Here is a 21,894-nt window from a genome sequence, read left to right as displayed (position 1 = left end):
TGCTGCAGGAGAGAGACAGAGGGCTGCGGCAGGCCTCCTCAGATGCTGCAGGAGACAGAGGGCTGCAGCAGGCCTCCTCAGATGCTGCAGGAGACAGAGGCTGCAGCAGACCTCCTCAGATGCTGCAGGAGACAGAGGCTGCAGCAGGCCTCCTCAGATGCTGCAGGAGAGAGACAGAGGGCTGAGGCAGGCCTCCTCAGATGCTGCAGGAGACAGAGGCTGCAGCAGGCCTCCTCAGATGCTGCAGGAGAGAGACAGAGGCTGCAGCAGGCCTCCTCAGATGCTGCAGGAGAGAGACAGAGGCTGCAGCAGGCCTCCTCAGATGCTGCAGGAGACAGAGGCTGCAGCAGACCTCATCAGATGCTGCAGGAGACAGAGACTGCAGCAGGCCTCCTCAGATGCTGCAGGAGACAGAGGCTGCAGCAGACCTCCTCAGATGCTGCAGGAGACAGAGGCTGCAGCAGGCCTCCTCAGATGCTGCAGGAGAGAGACAGAGGGCTGCGGCAGGCCTCCTCAGATGCTGCAGGAGACAGAGGCTGCAGCAGGCCTCCTCAGATGCTGCAGGAGAGAGACAGAGGCTGCAGCAGGCCTCCTCAGATGCTGCAGGAGACAGAGGCTGCAGCAGGCCTCCTCAGATGCTGCAGGAGAGAGACAGAGGCTGCAGCAGGCCTCCTCAGATGCTGCAGGAGAGAGACAGAGGCTGCAGCAGGTCTCCTTAGATGCTGCAGGAGAGAGACAGAGGCTGCAGCAGGCCTCCTTAGATGTTGCAGGAGAGAGACAGAGGGCTGCGGCAGGCCTCCTCGGATGCTATAAGAGAAGAGATGCGTCTCAGGTGCCTCAAACAGTGAGAGGAAATCCATCAATCCAGAATTTCATATGCAGCCAAGACTTTCCAAATGACCAGTGTGGCGGTCATTATCAACACAATGAACCCTGTGTGTGCAAACTAAAGAGAGTCGACAGATAACTTTCCTTGAAACTCAGTATCTAACTGAGGTTTCTACTGCTGTGAAACACCATGACCAACTGAAACTTGGGGAGAAGAAGGTTGTAGTTTATAGCTTACTGTGAAGCACAGACCATAGACCAACACTGCTCCCTGGCTTTCTCCCCAAATTGCTCAGCCTACTTTATCATCCCATCTAGGACCATCTGCTGGAGGGGGGACACAGTCCACAGTGGGCGGGGCTCTTCACATATCAGCTTTAATCAAGAAATGCTTCCTAGACTTGCCTCTAGTCAACCTAACGGAGGCATTTTCTAATATAGGCTCCTTCTTCCCAGATGACTGTTGGATTATGTCAAGTTGACCAAAAAAAAAAAATCTAACCAGGACAAAGAGAAAACAAACAAACAAACATTTCCAGCCTTGAAATGCAGTTAAAAAAAAAAATCCAGAAAGGTCCATACAATCAAAAATTCTTCTAAAAACCCTTCCCATTAAATTCTGATTCTTTCTATCCAAACTGTAACTCCAAATACTGTAAGAAAACTAAAGCAATTAAAACTAGGGGCTCAGGGTTTGGGGATTTAGCTCGGTGGTAGAGCGCTTGCCTAGCAAGAGCAAGGCCCTGGGTTCGATCCTCAGCTCCAGGAAAAAAAAAAAACTAGCGGCTCAGGGCTATGCCAAGGCTCTGGGTGCCATCAAGGGAAGGAAGGGAAAGGCAGAAGGGAAAAGGGAAAGGAGGAAGGAGACAGGCAAGGAAAGCGGGAGCACAGGGGCCAAGGTTAGGGAGTCTATAATCCCAGCTACTTCAGGCAGGAGGACTGCAAAGTCAATGTCTTCCTGGGTTACAAGTTCAAGGCCAGCCAGGGAAACTGTGGAAACCACTCCGGAAATACAGCTTAAGGGTAGAGCATTTTATACAGCCTATCAAAGGCTCCACAGGACCACAAAGAGTAAAAGAGGATGAATACTGTTCTCTAAATAATGAAACGAGTTTTGTTTTGTTTTGTTTTATATATTTGGCATGTAAGCATTTTAACTTGCCCCAAAACAAAATAAAAAATCCTATTACACAAAATGACAATGTTCTAGAATTGACTAATATAACTGACCAGAGTAAATCTAAGAACAGCGATTTCTTAATTATTATTGAATTTATTTGTTTACTTGTGGAAGGGGTGCCACATGCATGTGGTATGGCAATCGGAGGACAAATTGCAGGGTTAGATTCTCTCCGTCCACCATCTGGATCTCAGGAATGGAACCTGGGTCATCAGGCTTGGTGGCCGGTCCCTTTGCCAGCTGAGCCATCTTGCTGACCACAGTAGCACTACATTTCACAAGCAGCTGAGGTCAAGCACAAACTCTGCTTTCTAAATGACAGTGTTGTACCCCACTGACTGGCACATTACAGCTACTTCAAGGAAAAGAGCATCAGTCATCAAGACGGAAGCATAAACCAAGTGGTGGCGCACACCTTTAATCCCAACACCTGGAAAACAGAGACAGGCGGATCTCTGTGAGTTCGAGGCCAGTCTGGGCTACAGAGTGAGTTCCAGGACAGCCAGGGCTACACAGAGAAATCCTGTCTCAAAAAAAAAAAAAAAAAAAAAAAAAAAAAAAGCCAAAAAACAAAAACCAAAAAAGATATAATTAAAATATATATATAAAATCATAGACCAGACCAGCCTCAGAAGCCAGAAACAGACACACCATGCTGGAGGTTAGCCTGGATTATATCATGAGACCTTGTTGCTGGGGAACTTAGTTCAGTGGAAGAGTGCTCACCCAGTCGGTGTAAGGCCCTAGAGTTTGTCCCCCAGCAATGCACACAAAAGATGGTACCCACAACTCATTTTGACCTATACCTATCTAGCTGGAGTCTTTTAAACAATGAAAAGTTAGATTTCAAAAATACTACATTTTTTAAAAATCAGGCAGACCAGAAATAAAGCGGTAACTTAACAGCAGCTGAGAAGCTCTTGAGAAACCAAGCCTACGTGCATCTGAGTTCACAAGTATTAGACTGTTCCTGGACAGTCTAACAAGGTATTTATTGGTGAATTACTAAGTACCATAAACTTGAATCAAATACACTCTTAAGATGTAATTCTGTTATTTGGGTTATGACTCAATTATACTGTTTAAAATTCTTTTACATGTGAGCATGTGGGCTGGAAGAAAAAGGATTTTGCCAGACTACATCTCAAAAAACGACTTCATTCACAATCCTGCTCAACAGCTAGCAAATACACAGCAGGCTTCTTTTGTTTCCATTTTAATGAACCACTGTGTAACTATTTCATTCATATGAATGTATGTCTGACAAAAAATAATTTAAAGCTAATCTGGTCTTGGCAGGTATCTTTGTCATCTATTTCCCAGAAAGCTGCAGAAGGAATAGTCTGTAACAAGCAAAGGATGAGTCAGGCCTGGGCACCCCTGACTCACATATGATGAGCCCATCAATGCCAGGTGTACATTCTCAATGAACTCCTCCCCACTTAAGTCTGCTAGCTGCCCCCAACTTCTGCTTCTCCCCAATTTCCTTAATAAAAACAAAAGGGTCGAAGGGGCTCGGGCAGGTGTTCTGAGACACCAGGCGATTCTTGTCCTCCCCTTCTCCTTCCTGCTAACTGGAATACACCCAAGGGCCACAGTGGCTTAGGAATGGATACCATGCTAATTAGGGATACTCAGATTAAAAGAAATACTTCTGTGTTACACCAGGGAATTTGCTAATACATTCACTCCTGCAGCACTCACATCTTTTTTTCATGGTTTAAAGGCTTACAGAATTTCAAAGAATGCTACATCTTACTGGTTTGCACAAAGTTCCTCCAGAAGAAACTGCAAACTAAGAAAGCCCACGACAGGAGAGCTCAGCAGCAGAGCACTTGCCAGGCATGTGTGGGGCTGTTAGCCTGATTCCCACCCAACACCACCAAAGGAGAAGAAAGTTGACTTTATAATGGAAGGAAAATGGGTAGTGGCTGTCGGTGGCGGCCATTAGTTTGTTAGCCTGACTAACTGCATGCAGGTAACAAATGTCCTAGGAGGATGTCAAAAGTAATGCAGAAATAAAAACTGAAGGGCACACCCACTGAGAAATGAAATCAGTTCAGTTCTTCATCTCTCTAACATGCAATACTCCCCAAAGTATCACTGTAACAGGGGCTGGCAAGGTGGCGAAGTGAGTGACCATGCTTGTCGCCAAGTCTGGGAACCAACTTCAATCCCAAGAACCCAGATAAATGTGAAAGGGAACCAATTCCACAGCGTTGTCTCTACAAGTACACAAGTGCCACATACACACATGAAAAAAATCATAATAAGAGAACTTTAAGAAAAAGTATTACCAATAACTATGCAACCCACAATTTTTTTTTTTTTTTTTTTTTTTTTTTTTGGTTTTTCGAGACAGGGTTTCTCTGTGTAGCTTTGCGCCTTTCCTGGAGCTCACTTGGTAGCCCAGGCTGGCCTCGAACTCACAGAGATCCGCCTGGCTCTGCCTCCCGAGTGCTGGGATTAAAGGCGTGCGCCACCACCGCCCGGCTACAACCCACAATTTAATATCACATGTAATATTTAAGACCTAAATTAACATCCAATTTGGGACTAGCAAGATGGGTCAGAGGTTAAGAGCACTGGAGAGGTCCTGAGTTCAATTCCCAGCACCCACATGGTGGCTCACAACCATCTGTAATGAGATCTGGTGCCCTCTTCTGGCCTGCAGCCATACTATATACATACTAAATAAACCTCTAAAAAAATTAATACCCTGGCGACGGGATTCCCTATCCTTTCAGTAAAAAGAAAAAAAAAAAAAAAAAAAAAAAAAATTAATACCCAACTCACAATAGCTGTTCTTTTCTTTTTCTTTCTTTCTTTCTTTCTTTCTTTCTTTCTTTCTTTCTTTCTTTCTTCCTTTCTTTCTTCCTTTCTTTCTTCCTTCCTTCCTTCCTTCCTTCCTTCCTTTCTTTCTTTCTTTCTTTCCCTTCCTTCCTTCCTTCTTTCTTTTTCTTTCTTTTTTTCTAACTTTCTAAACCAGAGATCTTTTTCTACCTATCACCCACAGCTCTGAAATCTAATTCAGGTCTGCCCCCCTTTTTAGGGGGGTAGGGGGACTCAGTTTTGCTGTGTAGCTCACTGCCCTCCAATTCTCAGACTTCATAATTCAGTCTCCCAAATGCTGAAATTGCAAGTGCATCTTTTTTTATTGTTTTGTTTCTTTGATAAAGGGTTTCTCTTTGTAGCCCTGACTGTCCTTTGAGGCCAGGCTGGTCTACACAGTGAGTTCCAGGACAGCCAGGGCTAAAGAGAGAAATCCTGTCACTGAAAACAAAGAAAAGGAATGTGCTTTTCCCTGTAAGGCAGAATGTTGTCTAGACATATGTGGATCGCTCACAAAGGTGAGCTTGAGTGCCGCCCTGCCTCTCCACAGGCTCGGACCGTGAGCTGAAGGAAAGCAGCAGCAGCCTGTGCATGGAGACGCACTCTTCCCTAAAACCCAGGACCCCAAGTCTACACAATGACCCAACAACACTCGACAGAACCATAAAACCAAGCAAGCCATTTTCCAAACGGCACACTCCATGTTAAAACTATACAACAGCCTCTTCAAGCTTCAGACACAAAGTTGGGCATGCCAGAATTTGCCTACAGTTCCAGCACAAGGGAGGCAGAGGCAGGCAGATCTCCACTAAGCTGAGGCCAGCTTGTTCTACACCCTGAGTTCTAGGACAGCAAAGGCAAAAAAAGGCACTGATAGACTATGATGGAGGATGGCTCCTTATTTCTCTATTTTGTAAAAGCTTTGAAACTCTGGTTAAACTTTGTATAAATAAGAATAAAAACAGGTTAATAGCTACTAAAATAAAAAACGACTGCTGTAACATCACCCAAAGGGAAGTAATGTTCAAGGTTTTTAGCAAGAAGAGCTGACACACAGTCTCACTAGATACCCAGCCAGGCTAGCCTGGACCTCCCAAGCCCAGGTTCAGCCTCCTGTGCACAAACCACAACACTCAGATAAGGAGGGGCTTTCAAGTACAGTTAGCTACCTCTCAGTTTGAGGATAATTAATAAATTCTGGCTGGAGAGGAAAGCTGAGTCAGGAAGGGCTTGTCTTGCATTCACAAGGACCTGAGTTCAACCCCTAGAACACACACTTAAAAAAAAAAAAGTCAGGCGTAGTGGCACTTGCCTTTAACCCAGCACTCAAGGCAGAGGCAGGCAGATCTCAGTGAGTTCAAGGCCATCCTGGTCTACATACGAATTCCAGGACAGCCAGGGCTAGGTAGAGACCCTGTCTCTTAACAAAAACACAAAAGCAGGTGTATGGTTAGAGGCCGAAAGTCCCAGCACTGGGGAGATGGAGACAGATGGGTCACACTGTGGTGGTTTCAGTAATAAAGCCCCCCCCCCAACCCCGTCATTTACATCCGAATGTCTGGTCCCAAGCTCATGAATGTCTGAGTAGGACTAGGAGGTGTGGCCTTTGGTGGAGGTGTGTCACTGGGAATGGGCTTTGAGGTTTCAAAAGCCCATGCCAGGCCCAGAGTGCCCACAGTGCCACTCTCTGCCTGTGAATCGGTTACTTTCTTTTGTTAGAGCCGCCTTGGTCACGGTGTCTCTTCACAGCAATAGAACAGTGACTGAGACACAGAGCGACACATTACATTTTAAAGAATCATAGTAATTAATAACAAATAAGAAGAAAACGAAATCTGTTTATTTTGGTTTGGTTTGGTTCGGTTTTCTGAGACAGGGTCTCGCTATGTAGACCAAGATGGCCTTAAATTCACAGAGATTCTCCTGCCTCTAGCTGTCTCCTCGGGGCTGGGATTAAAGGACACCAGCCCAGATGTCTTATTCTTTAATTAGCATTGATCGTGCATCTTGTGCAGGAATGGATGCACTTTGGTCCCTTTCACGGAACTGAGTGCTTTAGATAACTAAGGAAACGGAAAAGTGGCTGTGGCTGGGCACTAGTGGCCGTGCTACACCCACGGGCCCTCTCTATACCTGGCTCTGAGAAAAGTGAATGTAATCAGTGCATCACTTTCAACTACTGCATTCCTAAAATGTGGCTGGGAGCAGCTCTGCCACAAAGCACTTCCCTGGCCCGAGAGAGGCCCTGGGTTTGATCCTTCCACAGCACACACAAGAAATTTAATTCCAGTAACTGAAGTAAAAGTGCTGTGCATGTAAAGCCAACCCTGGGGTCCCACTGGGAAGTGAGAACAGCTGGGAGAGGAACTGCTGTAATGCTCTGTGCTCCAGAAATCTTTACTAAGGAAATATCTGAAATACTGACAATCATCTGCACAGAGACAGTCCCAGCAAAACTACTGGACAGCCACAGAGAAAGACCTCTGACCTATACGGACACAAGTACAAACATCTGCACACACATGCATCACACACACACACACACACACACACACACACACACACACACACACACACACACACACGTTAAAGAGGAAAAGCCTTTTTTGTTTTTAAGATGAGAGTGTCTTACTGCCCATGGAGATACATTATTTCCTCCTGGTGTTCTACATCACATCATGTCTGTCAAGTCACAGACAAAAAGAACAAGAACTCAGGCAGCCAAAAACACATCCATCCACCGGGCAGTGTATCTGTCTGGGGAGTGTCCCAGAGAGACAAAGAGCAACTTCCATTCCCAAATCCACCACACCCCCCTCTCACCTGGGGCTTCTTTCTGAGGTCGGAGTATTCCTCACCCCAGCTGCACACCAGAAGAGACCTCTTTAATTCTGCCCCATTTGCTACTCACTTCACTCTTAATAACCATTTGCATTTCATCCAATTCACCAACTAATCAGCAATCTGCATCATTCTGCACACTGCTGTCATCATCTGCCAGACAGGTACGCCTTGCTGCTTCCGGCGGCAGCCAACACTGCCCGGTGAGCGACAGCATCTGCCGAGGTTTCTTGCTGCGGCAGAGAAGGGGTGGGTCCCTTGCTGAGGCTATAAATCCCAATACTAGTGGCATTTCCTCCCAACTGCAGCATCTCTACACACTCTCCCTCCAGCAACCCCCATTCTGGCAACAATGCCTCAAAGAATCCTAACCCAGGGCACTGTCCCCTCAGCTCCTCCTCCTGCTTCCTCCCAGGAAGCACAGCCGAGTCCTGTACCGGCCCTTACTGCAGTAGCAGCCATTTTTGGTTCAGCTCTGCTGAGCTCCAGCTGGAAGACAGGACAGAAGAACAGAACGGCAAAGGACTCTGAAAAGGAAGCTGTTGAACACAGTGTCTCAAAAACACTGCATTCCTTCACGTCACTAAAATACAGCCTTCCTTTATAGCACATGTGCAACTTTCAACTATTTCCTCGATGGCAATGGACCAGCAGAGTGTGGCTACAATGACACTTGACGAGCTGGGTTTCTGTTTACAGGTTGTCCGTATTGTTTTGGGATGGAGGGAGGTTCAGTGCTAGAGATCAAACCCAGGGCCTTGTCCATACCAAGAAAGCACTCTGCCGGGTGGTGGTGGCGCACGCCTTTAATCCCAGCACTCAGGAGACAGAGCCAGGAGGATCTCTGTGAGTTCAAGGCCAGCCTGATCTACAGAGTGAGATCCAGGACAGGCACCAAAACTACACAGAGAAACCCTGCCTTGAAGAAGAAAAAAAAAAAAACAAGCACTCTAACACTGAACAATGTTCCCAGTAATTTAAACCAAACAGAAAATCCAACAAGTGCTGTGAGAGGAAGCAGGATCAGAGGTGGAAGCCTTCCTCTTCCTCTTCCTCTCCCTCAATTCCCTGGTGAACCTCCATGAATGCTATTCTAAATCCTCTTTTTGCTCTTAAAAACAATCAATATAACTTAATCTGTCTTACAAATATAGGCCCTTATAGACTCGAATGAGGTTTATTTCATTTTTCAAGACAAAGAACGATCATGTTTGCAATTAAAAAGCAGTACATGAGGACTGAGGATGCGGCTCGGCGGCAGAACCCTCACCTAGCGCGCACACACACCAGGACCTGGTTCAAACCCCAGCACCAGGAGAGCAGTATGTAATTAAACAAGTATTACTTGTTATGTAAAAACTACCTAACTCACTAGACAAGCCTCTGCACACTAACATAGAAAGCACTTTTTCTACCCTTATAATTCTTTGTTCCCCTGGGTGCGTATGAGTCTGCTAAGTGCACAGGCCACAGCACTTACACAAAGGTCAGAGGAGGGCTTTGTTCGGTCAATCCTTTCCTTCCACATTCTGGGGATGGAATTAGGTCCCAAGCTACTGAACCATTTCACTGGCTCCTCCAGGCATATTTTAAAAATAAAATTTGAGCCGGGTTGTGATGACTTACACCTTTAATCACAGCACTTGGGAGGTAGAGGCAGGAAGAACTAACTCTCTGAGTTCGAGGCCAGCCTGGTCTACAGAGTGAGCAGTTCCAGGAAAGCCAAAGCTAAACAAAGAAACCCTATCTTGAAAAAACAAAAAACCAAAGAACAAAAGAGAAAGAAAAGGGGTGGGCTGGTGTTCACTGCTGCAGCGCTTGCCCACCTCGAGTGAGACCCTGGTGTAATTCCAAGGACTGCAAAAACAAAACAAAAACAACAGGACTGACTTGAAATCAGTCAAGCCGAAATCAGTTGCAGAATATTAAAGGATATCCAGGGCTAGAGATCTTATCTCCTTCAGTGGTAAGAGAGTACTTGTCCAGCTGGATCAGGCCCTCACTGCAGCCAGCACAGCAAGATGAATAAGTACTAAACAGCACTTACATAAAGTTCAATTTCTCTTGTATCATCTATGGGAACAAAAAGAAAACTCCCCGGTCAGCTGTCTCTCACCTGCCCTGCTAGGGAAAAGAGACTGGGTGGGCATCTGCTTTGGTTCCAATGCTAGATACTTATTTATAAACAGAGTATCTTCAGACAAAAGCTTGTATCAGAATCAATCTTGATTTACCATCCAAGATTTACTATCTTGATTTACTATCTTGAATCACTGACGGTTTACTATCTAGGAGGCTAAAGGTGTAGTATAGTGGTATAGTGCTTGACTCGCGGACACACACACACACACACACACACACACACACACACACACACACGAGAATAAAGGTTCAAGTTCAAGGCCTGTGTGAGCTATGCAATGAGAAACTGTCCCAAAAAGCAAAGGAAAAAAACAAAAACCTGGTCCAGCCCTCTAAGCATCTGGGCATCTCCAAGCCCCACCCCAAGACTCAAGGATGAAGGAATTAAAAGCGCACGGAGGAGGTTCTGCACACTCACATCTGTTAGTGACAACAATCAAGGACCTCTGAACTGCAGTAAAGCTCAAAGCAACAGTGGACTTCCAAGCACTGGGAAAGCTGAGGAACTAGGAGGTGATTTTGATGGCAGGTTATAACAGAGAAAGCCTATCTCTAAAGATAAAAAACCTAAACCACTGACGGAAGTGCTAACACATTTAAAAAAGCATTATCAAGTATCGAGTGAAACTGTAAGACCAGCAATGGGGAGAATGAGGATCCCCAGTTCAAGGCCAGTCTGGGTTCCACAATGAACTCCTGCCTCAAAAAAAAAAAAAACAAACAAATAAATAAATAAATAAATAAATGCCTGTGACTGGAGAAGAGGCTCAATGATTAAGAGCAATGGCTGTTCTTCCAGAGGACCCAGTTTCAACCCCTAGCACCCATGTGGAAGCTCACAACCCTTTGCAAACTCCAGTACAAGGTGATCTGACGCCCTCTTCTGGCCTCCTCAACCACTGCATGCATGTGGTACACAGGCGAACATTCAGGCAAACAGCCATGCACATAAAATAAAAGTAAAAATAAACAGCCAGGCGGGAGCTGCCCACCTTTAATCCTAGCACTCGGGAAGGCAGAGGCAGGTGGATCTCTGTGAGTTTGAGACCAGCCTGGTCTACAGAGCGAGTTCCAGGGCAGCCAGGGCTACACAGAGAAAGTCTGTCTCAAAAAAATAAATAAATAAATAAAATAAAAAATAAAATTTCAAAAAAATTGCCAGGTAAATGAGCTTATACACATATTGTCGTGTGGATTCCTACATGTCCCACTGTTTCCCGCTCCTCTCGTTACAGTCTCCCTGGCACAGTGGTCCCTCTTCCCTTCATCCCACAGTCCTCCTGAGGTATACAAGAGGCATTAACTGTATGCTACTCCTGCACCAAGCAGCTTTCGGACACCATCTGAAGAGTCTGAAAAGTTCTCATCTCCAGGGTTCCTACACGGACATCCTGGCTCCTTCACAGACTTTATATGCTCTCAAGCCCAGCAGTGCTAATTCTAACCCAAATGTGGCGCCTGCCCTTTTGACAGCCAAGAGGATTTCATGACCTATTCTACCCTGAAGAGCCCAGTGCTCTGTATTCTCAATCCCAACATAAAATGATGCTGGTTGCTGGGAGCGGTCCGAGGCTGGCAGATGAGTCAGCAGGTGAAGCCACTGGTGAGAAGCGGTTTCATTACACTTTGGACAACAGAGATGCCAGCAAAAGGCAGCTGCCATTGTTTACATTGCTGAACATGCTGTCAGGCTTCACAGGCTTGTAAAGCTACCCACTGTCAGCAAGTCCCAGTCTCCTTAGTTAAGGTTAAGAAGCATCAAGCTTAGCGAGGAACTCTGAAAACGCTGCGTACAATCTCCTTTCCCGAGCACAACTAACACGTTTAGCCACCAACCAGGTCACTGGTTCAAAGGACTCATCATTTCCGAAGATCTGTGGACCACAAAGCAGGTAAGTGAACACTCAACAACCAACCTTACCACTAGAAGCCTGCCTCTAGTGGCAATAAACCCAGCTCTGCGTAGACAGACATCGTTCTCAGACACGGCAAAGTGCTTCAGCAACACACAAAACGACGTCAAGGGCACTAAACTACTTAAAATACAAAGAGAGGAACTGAAAACAAGTGGGTGAAATGGGAATTGCTAATCTCTTTGTGACAGCCACTTTCTGTCACAAAGCACCCTGAGCCAGCCACTCAGTGAAACTCTCTTGTCTGCTTTTGAATGCTCACCCCTCAGTTTCACTTCTCAGTGCCAAAAGCGGTCATCTTTAAGAATCCTTGTGCCGTAAGATTTCCTTCTCCAAACCCACTTTTCCAAGTTTTCACTTTCAACAGAATGACTTCATACACAATTATGGTGATATTCTATTTGTACTGAAATGTGATTTTATTTGTATGCTAATAAATAAAGTTGCCTGGGGGTCAGAGCTAATAGCCAGCCATCGCAGAAGCCAGGCGGTGATGGTGCACGCCTTTAATCCCAGCCCTTGGGAGGCAGAGCTAGGCGGATCTCTGTGTGTTCAAGGATACAGCCAGCATGGAGACACACGCCTTTAATCTCAATACCAACCATAGAAGACCTGGAGGTCTGTACAGACAGGCAGTGACGAGGCAGTCATGTGGCTGGGTTTACAACCAATGAGAAGGCAGGACAGAAAGTCTTTATAAAGACAAACCCACAGGAAGTACCTCTCTTGGCTGCAGAGTGAAGGGTAAGGCTCTTAGCTCTGACCTCTTGGGCTTTCATCTTTGCATTGGCTCTGTGTTTCTTACTGAATAAGACGGTTACTTCTACACACAATGGGCAGGGCAAGAGGCTCTCAGGAGCTCAAGAGCTCAGGACCAGTCCCCCAAATCCCACTTAAAAAAAAAGAAAAGAGCCTAGAAATTAGCCATCAACCATGAGGCATGAGACCAGCTGAGTATCAATAGCTCCTCCTGCTTAAAGCTGATCATCAGTCTTGCCCAGGGCTAGAGAGGCAGGGGCAGGCAGATCCCTGAGTTCTGAGGCTAACGTGGTCTACAGAGATGTTGTGTCCAAGCCAGCCAGTGTTACACAGTGAGATCCTGCTTCAAGAAAATAAAATAAAATAAATATAAAGCCTGATCAGTTAAGGGTGAGGGATGAGGGAGGGTACAGCTTGGGATGAGAGTGAGTATTCAGGGTCCTGGCTGCCAGGATACAACACTTAACACTATCAACTGCACTTCATTCCTCATTAGCATTTAAAGATCTTTTATCAAAAAATATGGGGCCAGAGATAGGGCTCAGCAGATTATGGCAGCCACCACACAAGCCTGGAGGCCTGAGTGCTCAGAACCAAGTGTGCCGTGGACCATAAGCGCACGCGCGCGCGCGCACACGTACACACACACACACACACCCAGGAGTTAATAACAACATTCAATGTGGATTTGGGGCTAGGGAGAAAGGCCAATGTAAAGTCACTGTGCAAGTACAAGGTCCTGAGTTCAGATCTCCAACAGTCACATAAAGGCTGGGTGTGGTAGTGTAGGCCTGTACTAATGGCCAGAAAGAGATGGATCCCAGGGGGTTGCTGGCCAGCTAGGCTAACCAAAACAGTGAGTTCCAGTCTCAGCCTCTGACCTCTACAAGCATCCTCTTAAGTAAGCACACTGTACACTCACATGTGAAGGGAGGACAGGGAGGGAGGGAAGGAGGGAGGGAGGGAGGGATTCAGCCCAGAACAGTGGCTCAAGCTTATAATTTCAGCACTTAGGAGGAGGCGGCTGAGGAAGGATGATCAGTTCAAAACCAAACTTGGCTACAGAGTGAGTTGTAGGTCAGCATGTGATATATAAGACCCTGTCAAAAACAAATAATAACAAAAAAATGTATATATAGTGAATTTAAATTAATGATTTCAGCCAGGCATGATGGTACACACCTTAAATCCTAGCCCTCGGGAGAGAGGTAAAGGCAAGCAAATCTGAGTTCCAGGCCACCCTGGTCTACATAGTTACAGGCTAGATAGTGCTATATAATGAGACCCTGTCTCTAAATGAATGAATAAACGAACGAACGAATGAATGAATGAATGAATGAATGAATGAATAACTATAAAGTTAATAATAATAGTTAATAAAGTTATTTATATTAACTATTACCTAGGATTAAGTAATTTATTTTTAAAGTTTTAAGTATGAAATGCGATTGCAGAAAATAAAGACATAGTTAGATGAAACTATTGAAGCAACTGGCTTCAGACAAGGCACAACCAAGGCACGTCAAACAAGAACAGACTTCTTCTCCAGTCAGCCCCGTCTTTAAATGCAGTGTTAAGCTTCCTGTAAAGTCCCATCACTCTGACTCCATAAGGGGAAAGCTTTCACAGCTGTCCGGACTGGCAACAGCTTCCTCATCACATCACCAGCCACAGCGCAGACTCCTCAAAACATTCACCTTTCCACTGTGCTGACATCATCACAGACGTGTTTTCCAACCCTTTCTGCTCACACGGTTCCTTCTCACTGCAAACCCCTTCAGGTATCTCCACTTCCTAGATGAACTGAATGTTCCGCTCACTTCAAGCCCAAGGTATCCTAAACTGAATAGATGTCTTCTCTCAAAGAATGAACACAAATTCTCTCCTTTCCTTTATTCATTCAATGACAGCATCATTCTCGTCTCCAAAGCTAGGAGTAGGAGGCAGGAGAGATGGCTCAGAAGAGCACTGGCTGTTCTTACCAAGGACCCAGGTTCTATTCCCAGCACCCACACAGTTCACAACTCATCTTAACTCCAAGGTCCAAGGGGTCCTATGCCCTCTTCCAACCTCTGCAGGCATTAGGCATGCATGAGGTACATACATAGAGACAAAACACACACACACATAAAATAAAAACCTCAACAAACAAATGGGAGAAAAGCACAGATTCCACAACTAGACAGCCCAAGGGCCTCCTAAACCACCCACACGTGAAACTTTCAATGTTTTCCACCAGTCGGTCTTCTGACCACAGCAAATTCACCATGGACCATTTTCTAACTGCTGAGCATGACTCCAAAGGCTCGTGACATTTCACTCACCTGGGGATGGCCTTCTGATAACAAAAATCCTACTTCCTGTCCTCTAGCTCTCAATGACTGGCAAGGCTCAGCTCTGCCAACTCCCCTGGGAGAACACGTCAGCTCTCTCAACTGTCTGCTTGATACAGAGGAGGCAGGGATTTCTTCTCCACCCCTCAACAGTAAGTACACATGTAATGGACTTTTGCTTCCTTTGCTCTAATCCCTAGCACCCAAACAACTGCCCTCCAAGCCAGGCACACCACACAATGCCTGAAGTAAACGTAAGGATGGATTAACAAGCGTTAGCTAATGTCTACCTCTCACTGCCGTATGCAGGTTGACACACAAGCACATGTGCCACCACACACACACACACACACACACACACACACACACCTACATACTCAAACAAGTCCATACACTACACACAACACCCCGCAACACACACACACACACACACTCACACAGAAAGGTTTCTCCTCTATTTGATCAATTATAACCCTTTGAAAAGGAGACATGAATTCCCTTCCCTGCTTTAGTAGATGGCAGAACAGAACCTGTCAATAGTAACAGGCTTTACCCACACTCACACACTGCAGACTCTCTGTCTTTATTATTTCAGAGTTGACTGAAATATTACTATTATTATTATCATCACGTGTATAGGTGTTTTGGCTACATGTATGTCTGTGAACCATGTGTGTACCTAGTGCCCTGAGAGGTCAGAAGAGGGATCAGATATCCTGGGACGGGGACTGGATAACAAGTGGTTGTAGCCACTATGTGAGTGCTAGGAATCAAACCCTGGTCCTCCAAAGAGCAGCCTGTGCTTTTAACAGTTGAGCCATCTCTACAGACACAGATTTTTTTTAACTTTATTTATTTTGTTTTGTTCTGTTTTTGAGACAGGGTCTATGTAGCTCAGACTGTCCTGGAACTCACTCTGTAGACCAGGCTTGTCTTGAGCTCACAGAGATCCACCTGCCTCTGCCTCCTGAGTGCTAGGATTAAAGATGTGTGCCACCACGGCCCAGCTAAATTATTTTAAAGTTCAAAACTATTAATATTATATGGCTATCAATGCAGTTCAGCCAGTCAAACCAAGTTCAATCCCTCCCTAAGATCTACATGGTAGAAGAAGAGAACCAACACTCAAATATTGTCCTGACCTCCACATAAGCGTGCATATCCATGCACAAGCACAATAAATACATAAACAACTGTGATTTTAAAAACCTACTAATATTACTTGTTTGCCTGAATACTTAGTTGCACAAATGAGAAGTTACTATAGAAATGAAAGCCACAGAAAAATTAAAAGAACAGTAAGTTAATATGTAACTAATTGATAAAACTGTCTGTCTCCTCCCCTTTTTCTATAGTCATTTTTAAAGTAGGATGTCTGTCCACACAGACAGGCTTTGTATCTAGAGTGGAAAAGGCAAAAACAGAAACCTCAGCACAGTGTGCATGCACTTGGCTGCCATCGGTGCAGACCACCACTGTCACCAGATGAAGATGACAGCTGTGAGGGTTCCACTGTCAGTCTCCACTTTAAAAGGAGCTCTGTGCTCAGCAGATAACAGCTTGCTGCTTCTGCAGTAGACCTGAGTTCGGTTCCCAGCAGCAGAATCAGTGGACTCACAACCACCTGATCCTGTGGACATGTGCACCAACACCGACACCGACATACACACACACACACTCACACACACACACACACTCACACACACACAAAATAGTAAAAGAAAGCTTTTCAAAGGAGCTATGTACAGTTATGAAAAAGCTGCTTTGCTGCTTCCTCCCCCTCTCTCACTCGCTCTCTCTCTCGCTCTCTCTCTCTGGAGCACTTTTAAGCAGTCTGAATAAACCGACTTCACTGAAGAAGTGCCACTTCAGGTGACACCTGAACCCAGCCCTCAGTGTAAGACTCAGGCTACAGCTCTCCAGACGCACAGGAGCTTCCAGTGTGTGCTCCTGCCACCAGCCCCAGGCCTCCGGAAGCTGAGGCCAACACGTCCTTTTACAGAAGGAATGTATTCCTGGGGAAAGGATTCTGAAGGCAGCCAGACAGTGCTGAGCCTATAATCCCAGCACCCAAGAGACTATAGGGTCAGTGCACAAGGACAGTCAGAGCTACATACCTGTCCATGACCAGACAGGGCTGCCTTAGCAAGTTCAAGGCCAGCCTAGTCTGTACAATGAGCTCTCTCAAGTGCTCACTTCAGCAGCACACATACTAAAACTGGACCGATGCAGGGTACCATGGCCCCTGCACAAGGATGACACACAAATTACATATTTTTCCATTACCATGCGCAATCAATGAACAATTGAATTCCCTTGGGGAAAGAGTCTGTTTTTCAAATGACTTCCCACTGTGAAAATGCACTTGGGAAGCTGAGCAAATACCTGTACTATATGAGGCCAGCCTGCTACATACTGCACTCCAGGTCAATCTGCGCTACAGAGTAAAACCTCACCTCAAAATAAAAACAAACCAAAATTCAGCTTTCAGGCTGGAGATGCAGCTCAGAGCACGGTGCTCTCTCGGCATGTATGAGCCAAGTTCCCCACACGCTAGGCAACAGCCTCGTACAGAGAGGACATGAGAGATACATGCATTTAGAACCAAAGGATTTCTAAAAATCCAAGCATCCATTTCCTTAAAAATTTAGAGGAAGAAAATAAAATATAAACCATTCCATACTTGAAGGAAGATTACTTTTTTTTTTTTTTTTTTTTTTTTAAAGTTTTTTAAGGCAGGGTTTCTCTTTATAGACTTGGCCATCCTGGAACTCACTCTGTAGACCAGGCTGGCCTGTAACTCATAGATACGCTCGACTCTGTCTCCTAAGTGCTGGGATTAAAGGCATGTGCCGCCGCCACCGCCGCCACCACCAGGCTTTGAAGGAAGATTTTGATCCAGCATGGTCTCTAACTTCTTTTATAGCCAAGGATGACCCTGAACTTCTGACCCTCCTTTCTATTTTCCCTAGAAGTACCTGGTCCCAACCATTTTACATGGTGCTAGGTTCAAACTTAGGGCCTTGTCATTCTAGGCAAGCATTCTAGTACATAAGCTACAGTCCTAGCCCTTCAATATTATTTTTATATTTCAAGTCAGGAGTCAAAAGAGTGATTTGAGTAGTTTTTCCCAAAGCACAATTCTCTGCTTTAAACATTATGGGTAAAAACACCTAGGAGGGAAATTAACCAATCCGATGAACTCCAAAAGCATACTGCAGTGTTGGTAAGATGATCTACTCGGTAGAGCACCTGCACTACAAAGATGAGGACCAAACTCAGACCAAGCTTCCACACAAGAAAAACCCAGGCCTAACGATGCACATCTGCGACCCCACCCCCACCCCGAGTTTACTGACCTGTCAGTCTAGCTAATCGGTGAGTGCAAGTACAGTGATAGGACCTGTCTCAAAGGTAAGCTGGGAAGTGACAGAGGAAGACACACAATGGTGACCTCTGACCTCTACATGTACAGGCACGCGCAAGCGGGCAGACACACGGGGACACATACACACACAGTAAGGTGCAGAATGTTCCTATATACAAACTCCCACCAACCCACTAAGGCTCCTGTAAACTTTAACAAGAACCAGCCGGCATGGCTCAGCTTAAGAGCACTTGATGGCCAGGTGATAGTGGAACACGCCTTTAATCTCAGCACTCGATCTCTGTGAGTTCAAGGAAGGCCAGCTTGGTCTACAGAGCAAGTTCCTGAACAGTCAGAGCTACACAGAGAAACGCTGTCTCGAAAAACCAAAAAGCACGTGATGGTCTTCCAGAGGACCAGAGTTCGGTTCCCAGCATCGTGACAGGCAGCCAGATGTCTTGCCAGCTCATAACCAACTTAACTCCTTGCTCCCTATTCTAGCACCTGCCTATATATGAGTACACACACACACAATTTTAAAATGAATCGTTAAACAATTATAATGAAACTCATCAGGTCACTAAAAATTAGACATGAGAACCTAGAAGCTCAGCAGGTAAGGGCACCTGCCACCAAGACTGAGAGCCAGAGTTTAATCCCTGAGCCCTCACTGTGGAAGGAGAGAACCAGCTTCTGTATCCTGTCCTCTTACCTCCTCATGTGCACTACAGCACTCATGCACCCACATACATGTACACACACTGTAAATACATGTAAATAAAGACATAAAAGAGAGGACCAGATTCAAAGGAGTAGGAAGGGACAAAAAGGAGCTGGGGGGAAGGTGATTATGACCAAAATACATTGTGTACATGTACGAACAGGCATAATGAAATCCGTTATTATAACTAACATGCTATTAAAATGGAGGAAAGATTTTTTTTTTAAACAGGCTGGAGATAGCTCAGTGGAAAACAAGTATAAGGCACTGGGTTTGATCCCAGCACCAGAGTAGAGAAGGAGGAAGACACCAAGAGAAAACAAAAAGAGGAAGGATTCTGGAGCAGAAAAGAACATTAATAGAAAACCTAGTAAAAGACAAGTGAGGTCTGGAGCTTATCTTGGTGAACTGTGAGTATATGTCTGTCTGTCTCTCTCCTTTTTTTTTTTCTTCCAGAGAACACACAGAGTTTCTCTGTAGTGCTGGCTGTCCTGGATCTTACTCTGTAGACCAGGCTGGCCTTGAACTCAGAAATCCACCTGCCTCTGCCTCCTGAGCATTGGGATTAAAGGCGTGCGCCACCACTGCCCCGCTCATTTCTTGCTCTTACTGATCAGCTAAGGTTATAAAACAAGCTAAGATTAACAAAGTGGGTACAGGATAAGACAAGGCCAAGGGGCCCTTCGACTCCTCCAGCAACTTTCTGTAAGTTAAAAGTTAGTTTCCGGCCAGACAGGGAGCTCTCACCAGGTAAAGCATCTGTCAAGCAAGTAGAGAACCTGAGTTCATGTCCTCAGAACCCACTCAATGGCCCCAGTGCTGCTATGGGGAAAGGGCAGAGACAGGAGAATCCCAGGACATTCATGGCCCCGCCAGCCTGACATTCACAGCCACAGAGTTCCTGTCTCAAACAAGCTGGAAGGCAAGACCCAAGGCTGTCTTCCAGACTCAAGTGGATCATGGACATGCACACCAACACTCACACAAACACACATGAACACACGTCAGAAACACATATCCCAAAATAAGCAAATAAGCAAAATCAGTTCAATAGTTCTTTTTAAATGAGGGGAGTTGACAAGAATTTGCTCCTATTTCAGTTCACATGTTAATGTCACAGACCTTTACAACTTGAAAAAAAACTAAATAAATGATTAAATACAAATTATTGGACAAAGGGCTACCTCACAAAGCATTTCAGTAACACACCTAGAAATAGCATGAAGCCTTCCAATTTCCTAAGTTCTAAAACGGAAACTAGGTGGAGTAACCATTTATCAGGAGCATAACAAGGAGGTATTTGTCAATGTTACAAAAGCTCTCAAACCACTCAGATTTTACATAAAATAAATGCTTAGGCAAGTAACCCTTTCCTCGCTAAGCTTCTTAGGCAGAGGGAGGACGGGGGCAGAAAGCTGACTCCAAAAACCCCCAAGTTCCCTTTCAACCTAAAAAAAGGACAGCTGGAGAGATGCTCAGTGGCTAAGAGCACTGCTGTTCTTGCAGAAGACCTGGGTTCAAGTCCCAGCACCCACATGATGGCTCACAACCATCCTAACTCCAGTTCCAGGGGATCTGATGCCCTCTTCTGCCCCAAGAACACCAGGCACAAACATGGTACACAGATATACGTGCAGACAAAATAACCCAGACATATAAAATAATAAATTTTAAAAAAGAAAAAAAAAACAGCTCATGGAAAGACTCTTTAAACACACTTCAAACTTTACTCTTCAAACACTTTTTTTTTGTTTTGTTTTTCAAGACAGGATTTCTCTGTGTAACAGTCCTTGGCTGTCCTTGAACTTGCTCTGTAGACCAGGCTGGCCTCAAACTCAGAGCTCTGCCTGCCCCTGCCTCTGCCTCTGCCTCTGCCTCTGCCTCTGCCTCTGCCTCCTGAGTGCTGGGATTAAAGGTGTGCGCCACCACATCTGGCCTCAAACACTTTATTTGTTGTTGTTAAATTCACTCAAATGTATTTTTAAATTTTCTAAATGCTGAGCTAAGGTACACTTAGATGTCCCGACCTTTATGATTCTTTTTGTTTTTGTTTTTTTTGTTTTGTTTTGTTTTTGTTTTTGTTTTTTTGTTTTGTTTTGTTTTGTTTTTTCGAGACAGGGTTTCTCTGTGTAGCTTTGCGCCTTTCCTGGAACTCACTTGGTAGCCCAGGCTGGCCTCGAACTCACAAAGATCTGCCTGCCTCTGCCTCCCGAGTGCTGGGATTAAAGGCGTGCGCCACCACCGCCCGGCTGACCTTTATGATTCTTAAAAAATATTAACTTCCTTTTCTTATTACTTGGATGTGTGTACAAACAAGTCATGTATGTAGGGGTGTTCAGAAGACAGAAGAGGGTATCAGATCCACTGGAGCTGGAATTATAAGCAGTTGTGAGCCACGCAACTTAAGGACCCTCTTAACCACTGAGCCACCTTTCCAGAACCCCCTCTGTAATTTTTTTTTAATCAAGAATGAAATCACTGACTGTCCACACCAACACCCAGTTTTTACTGTTGCCTAAGATTTCAGCACACTCAGCCACCTACCACATGAGAAGGGTCTAGGCTAAGGGCACATGTTCCTGTCAGCTTTAGAAGCAACAGTTACCTCAGGAAGTTGAACTGCTTCCAAATTCTATTTCTGAAAGAGCGACAATGTAATATTGAGAGTATCAGCTGCCTCAATTAAGCCTCAAGAATTCAAAAATTTTAATCATTAGATACTTGATGGCATTAAAATTCTGCAGGTTAATGAAGATCCACTTCCTCTGCATATTTATTAGTGACGTACTAAAAAGCAGATATAACCTTACTGCTCTATTATTTAAATTTCAAGAGAAGAGCTTTTGTGTGTGTGTGGAATGACTACACACTGACTATAATCCATAAAGCCCGTGTCGTATTAACCTCACACGGTTACTCAAACACCTCTCTTCCTTCTCTGAGAGAGCGCCACTATGCAGCCCTCACTGATTTGGAAC

The 21,894-nt window shown here is 45.2% G+C and overlaps 1 protein-coding gene and 1 pseudogene across 18 annotated transcripts in view; one reads left to right on the top strand and one right to left on the bottom strand.

Moving 5' to 3' along the window:
- The window catches only part of Eif4g3 (eukaryotic translation initiation factor 4 gamma 3), a 233,953-nt gene that overhangs the window by 199,582 nt on the left and 12,477 nt on the right, over positions 1-21,894 (bottom strand). The window contains exon 1 of one of the 18 annotated variants that reach the window (XM_076565494.1): positions 7,664-7,990. The exons of 16 other annotated variants lie outside the window; for them this stretch is intronic. The gene's annotated coding sequence lies outside the window, so the exon portion shown is untranslated. Of the gene's footprint in view, positions 1-7,663; positions 7,991-21,894 lie in introns of those variants that run through there. One more of the 18 variants, XM_076565485.1, reaches the window with a different exon arrangement.
- LOC121827721 (U6 spliceosomal RNA) lies at positions 17,017-17,107 on the top strand (annotated as a pseudogene).

Source organism: Peromyscus maniculatus, chromosome 2 (assembly GCF_049852395.1).
Source record: "Peromyscus maniculatus bairdii isolate BWxNUB_F1_BW_parent chromosome 2, HU_Pman_BW_mat_3.1, whole genome shotgun sequence".
NCBI classification, from domain to species: domain Eukaryota; kingdom Metazoa; phylum Chordata; class Mammalia; order Rodentia; family Cricetidae; genus Peromyscus; species Peromyscus maniculatus.
Note: the sequence above shows the minus strand (reverse complement) of the source record. Positions and strands in the feature narration are given on the sequence as shown.